The sequence below is a fragment of the Engystomops pustulosus genome, chromosome 7, assembly GCF_040894005.1.
Source record: "Engystomops pustulosus chromosome 7, aEngPut4.maternal, whole genome shotgun sequence".
NCBI classification, from domain to species: Eukaryota; Metazoa; Chordata; class Amphibia; order Anura; family Leptodactylidae; genus Engystomops; species Engystomops pustulosus.
Window position 1 is genome coordinate 139,673,717 of NC_092417.1, and position 5,000 is coordinate 139,678,716.

Sequence of the window (5,000 nt, forward strand, 5' to 3'; positions counted from 1 at the left end):
GTGCTCTTAGATCCGCCAGTGATCTTAGATTAACCTCTACCCTAGTGCGGACCTCCCACTCGCGTCTCCAAGACTTCTCTAGAGCTGCACCAATTCTATGGAATGCTCTGCCCCGGACTATCAGACTAATACCTAACCTCCAAAGTTTCAAACGTGCTCTTAAAACCCATTTCTTTAGGCAAGCCTATAACACTCATTAACTGCATGAAGTTTTAACTCTTCTACTAACCCGTCCTGTGTCGTCCTCCCATCTGTTATCCAGCAACCAACAGGCACCAGACTTCTCTGCAGTCCCATTCACCCTGGACCTGGTATATAAGATGACGGCTGAGTGGTTCAAGCGACAGCAAATCCATTTATTATATTTTGTTCTATTCCCTAAGAAGAATGGCTTGACCATTAAATATTCTTTTACCTCGTGTTACCCCATCATCTTCATAAACCGTAAGCTCTGGAGAGCAGGGACCTCACTCCTGTTGTTCCATACAAATGTTGTGCTCTGTTACATTACATTTGTATTTGTTTCCTATGATTTGTAAAGCGCTGCAGAATATGATGACGCTATATAAATAAAGATTATTATTATTATGGAGGCAGTGAACTAGTAGTAGATTAAAGGTGCAGCAACTATGTTAGTTGGATCTTGTGATGGAGCTGGCGCTCTGCAGCCAGGCGAGCTTTCGCCAATCCAAGCCCCTGTTTCTAGGCTACTCCCCAAACAGCACTTCTAAGAACCTTTTGTATAAGATCAAGTGTAGTAGCGTTCTTATAAGTTTAGGATATGCCGGGTGAGGGGAATGTAAACAGATGCGCAAGAAGCGCTGAAATAATATCCCTAAATGGTAAAATTTTGCCAGTATATTTTGTGGATAACACAGCAGGGTGGCGACAAAGTTAACAACTTTGATGTGGAATCCATGAAAACAACCCAAATTTCTGCCTGACACACCTCGTTTGATAAAGGGACGATGTATGGAGGCAGCTATATGGACGACTTTTGGAGGTAGCAATGGAGACAACGTGTGGAGGCTGCTATGGAGACAATTTAATTTGGATAGTGCCTGTATGTGGCAGTCCCAAACATTTTTCAAACCAGAGGAGCAGGTAGGTGGCCCTCCAGTAAAATGGAATAGATTGAGTGCCTGTATGTGGCAGTCCCAAAAATGTTTCAAACCAGAGGAGCAGGTAGGTGGCCCTCCAGTAAAATGGAATAGATTGAGTGCCTGTATGTGGCAGTCCCAAAAATTCTTCAAACCAGAGGAGCAGGTAGGTGGCCCTGCAGTAAAATGGAATAGATTGAGTGCCTGTATGTGGCAGTCCCAAAAATGTTTCAAACCAGAGGAGCAGGTAGGTGGCCCTCCAGTAAAATGGAATAGATTGAGTGCCTGTATGTGGCAGTCCCAAAAATGTTTCAAACCAGAGGAGCAGGTAGGTGGCCCTCCAGTAAAATGGAATAGATTGAGTGCCTGTATGTGGCAGTCCCAAAAATTCTTCAAACCAGAGGAGCAGGTAGGTGGCCCTGCAGTAAAATGGAATAGATTGAGTGCCTGTATGTGGCAGTCCCAAAAATGTTTCAAACCAGAGGAGCAGGTAGGTGGCCCTCCAGTAAAATGGAATAGATTGAGTGCCTGTATGTGGCAGTCCCAAAAATGTTTCAAACCAGAGGAGCAGGTAGGTGGCCCTCCAGTAAAATGGAATAGATTGAGTGCCTGTATGTGGCAGTCCCAAAAATTCTTCAAACCAGAGGAGCAGGTAGGTGGCCCTGCAGTAAAATGGAATAGATTGAGTGCCTGTATGTGGCAGTCCCAAAAATGTTTCAAACCAGAGGAGCAGGTAGGTGGCCCTCCAGTAAAATGGAATAGATTGAGTGCCTGTATGTGGCAGTCCCAAAAATTCTTCAAACCAGAGGAGCAGGTAGGTGGCCCTCCAGTAAAATGGAATAGATTGAGTGCCTGTATGTGGCAGTCCCAAAAATTTTTTAAAACAGAGGACCAGGTAGGTGGCCCTCCAGAAAAATGGAATAGATTGAGTGCCTGTATGTGGCACTCACAAAAATTGTTTCAAACAGAGGACCGGGTAGGTGGCCCTCCAGAAAAATTAAATGCATGAAGTACTATAGCAAGAGCCAGTGGGCCCTGTCAAAAAATAGCCATTTTCCTCTGCTTTACTGTACAAAGAGGAGGAGAAGGAGGAAAATGAGGAGGAGGAGGAGGAGTGGATCAATTATTCAGGTTGAGCTTCCTTCACCTGGTGGAGATTGGAAATTCTGAGAAATCCAGCCTTTATTCATTTTAATAAGCGTCAGCCTGTCAGCGCTGTCAGTCGACAGGCGTGTACGCTTATCGGTGATGATGCCACCAGCTGCACTGAAAACCCGCTCGGACAAGACGCTAGCGGCAGGGCAGGCAAGAACCTCCAAGGCGTACAGCGCCAGTTCGTGCCACATGTCCAGCTTTGAAACCCAGTAGTTGTAGGGAGCTGTGTGATCATTTAGGACGATGGTATGGTCAGCTACGTACTCCCTCACCATCTTTCTGTAAAGATCAGCCCTACTCTGCCGAGACTGGGGACAGGTGACAGTGTCTTGCTGGGGTGACATAAAGCTGGCAAAAGCCTTGTAAAGCGTACCCTTGCCAGTGCTGGACAAGCTGCCTGCTCGCCTACTCTCCCTCGCTACTTGTCCCGCAGAACTACGCACTCTGCCGCTAGCGCTGTCAGAAGGGAAATACTGTTTCAGCTTGTGCACCAGGGCCTGCTGGTATTCATGCATTCTCACACTCCTTTCCTCTGCAGGGATGAGAGTGGGAAGATTTTGCTTGTACCGTGGGTCCAGGAGAGTGAACACCCAGTAATCGGTGCTGGAATAAATTCTTTGAACGCGAGGGTCACGGGATAGGCAGCCTAGCATGAAATCTGCCATATGCGCCAGAGTACCAACGCGTAAGAATTCACTCCCCTCACTGGCCTGACTGTCCATTTCCTCCTCCTCCAACTCCTCCAACTCCTCTTCTTCTGCCCATACACGCTGAACAGTGAAGGACTCAACAATGGTCCCCTCTTGTGTCTCGCCAACATTCTCCTCCTCTTCCTCCTCATCCTCCTCCACCTCCACCTCCTCCGATATGCGCTGAGAAACAGACCTCAGGGTGCTTTGGCTATCAACAAGGGAATATTCTTCCCCCGTCTCTTGTGACGAGCGCAAAGCTTCCGACTTCATGCTGACCAGAGAGTTTTTCAACAGGCCAAGCAGCGGGATGGTGAGGCTGATGATGGCGGCATCGCCACTGACCATCTGTGTTGACTCCTCAAAGTTACTCAGCACCTGACAGATATCAGACATCCACGTCCACTCCTCATTGTAGACTTGAGGAAGCTGACTGACCTGACTACCAGTTCTGGTGGAAGTTGACATCTGGCAGTCTACAATCGCTCTGCGCTGCTGGTAAACTCTGGATAACATGGTCAGTGTTGAATTCCACCTCGTGGGCACGTCGCACAACAGTCGGTGAGCGGGCAGTTGGAGGCGGCGCTGCGCTGCCCTGAGAGTGGCAGCATCTGGGCTGGACTTCCTGAAATGCGCACAGATGCGGCGCACCTTCGTGAGCAAATCAGACAGATTGGGGTATGTCTTGAGGAAACGCTGCACTATCAGATTTAACACATGGGCCAGGCATGGCACATGTGTCAGTCTGCCGAGTTGCAGAGCCGCCACCAGGTTACGGCCGTTGTCACACACAACCATTCCCGGCTTGAGGTTCAGCGGTGCCAGCCACAGATCAGTCTGCGCCGTGATGCCCTGTAATAGCTCTTGGGCGGTGTGCCTTTTGTCGCCTAGGCTCAGCAGTTTGAGCACCGCCTGCTGTCGCTTAGCGACGGCACTGCTGCTGTGCCTAGAGCTACCGACTGATGGCGCCGTGCCCACGGATGGTAGTTCGGAGGAGGAGGTGGAGGAGGGGTGGGAGGAGGAGGAGGCATAGTAGGCCTGAAACACCTGGACCGAGGTAGGCCCCGCAATCCTCGGCGTCGGCAGTATATGAGCAGCCCCAGGGTCAGACTCGGTCCCAGCCTCCACCAAGTTAACCCAATGTGCCGTCAGCGATATATAGTGGCCCTGCCCGGCAGCACTCGTCCACGTGTCCGTGGTCAGGTGGACCTTGTCAGAAACGGCGTTGGTCAGGGCACGGATGATGTTGTCTGACACGTGCTGGTGCAGGGCTGGGACGGCACATCGGGAAAAGTAGTGGCGGCTGGGGACCGAATACCGAGGGGCGGCCGCCGCCATGAGGTTGCGAAAGGCCTCGGTCTCTACTAGCCTATAGGGCAGCATCTCCAGGCTAAGCAATCTGGAGATGTGCACATTAAGGGCTTGGGCGTGCGGGTGGGTTGCACTATATTTGCGTTTCCGCTCCAGCGTCTGGGGTATGGAGAGCTGAACGCTGGTGGATGCTGTGGAGGATCGTGGAGGCGACGATGGGGTTTTTGTGGCAGGGTCCTGGGCAGGGGGCTGACTAGCAGCTGACACAGGGGAAGGAGCAGTGGTGTGCACGGCCGGAGGTGAACGGGCTTGTTGCCACTGAGTGGGGTGCTTAGCATTCATATGCCTGCGCATACTGGTGGTAGTTAAGCTAGTAGTGGTGGAACCCCTGCTGAGCCTGGTTTGGCAAATGTTGCAAACCACAGTCCGTCGGTCATCCGGTGTTTCCTTAAAGAACCTCCACACTTCTGAAGATCTAGCCCTCGCCGCAAGAGCCCTCACCACGGGAGCTTCACTAGTTGACAGTGGCGCTGATGCACCAGCTCTGGCCCTGCCTCTCCGTCTGGCCCCACCACTGCCTCTTCCAACCTGTTCAGGTCGAGGACTCTCCTCCGTCTCAGAAGCACTGTGTTCACCCGGCCTCTCAACCCAGCTTGGGTCTGTCACCTCATCATCCTCCGATCCCTCAGTCTGCTCCCCCCTCGGACTTCCTGCCCTGACAACAACTTCCCCACTGTCTGACAAC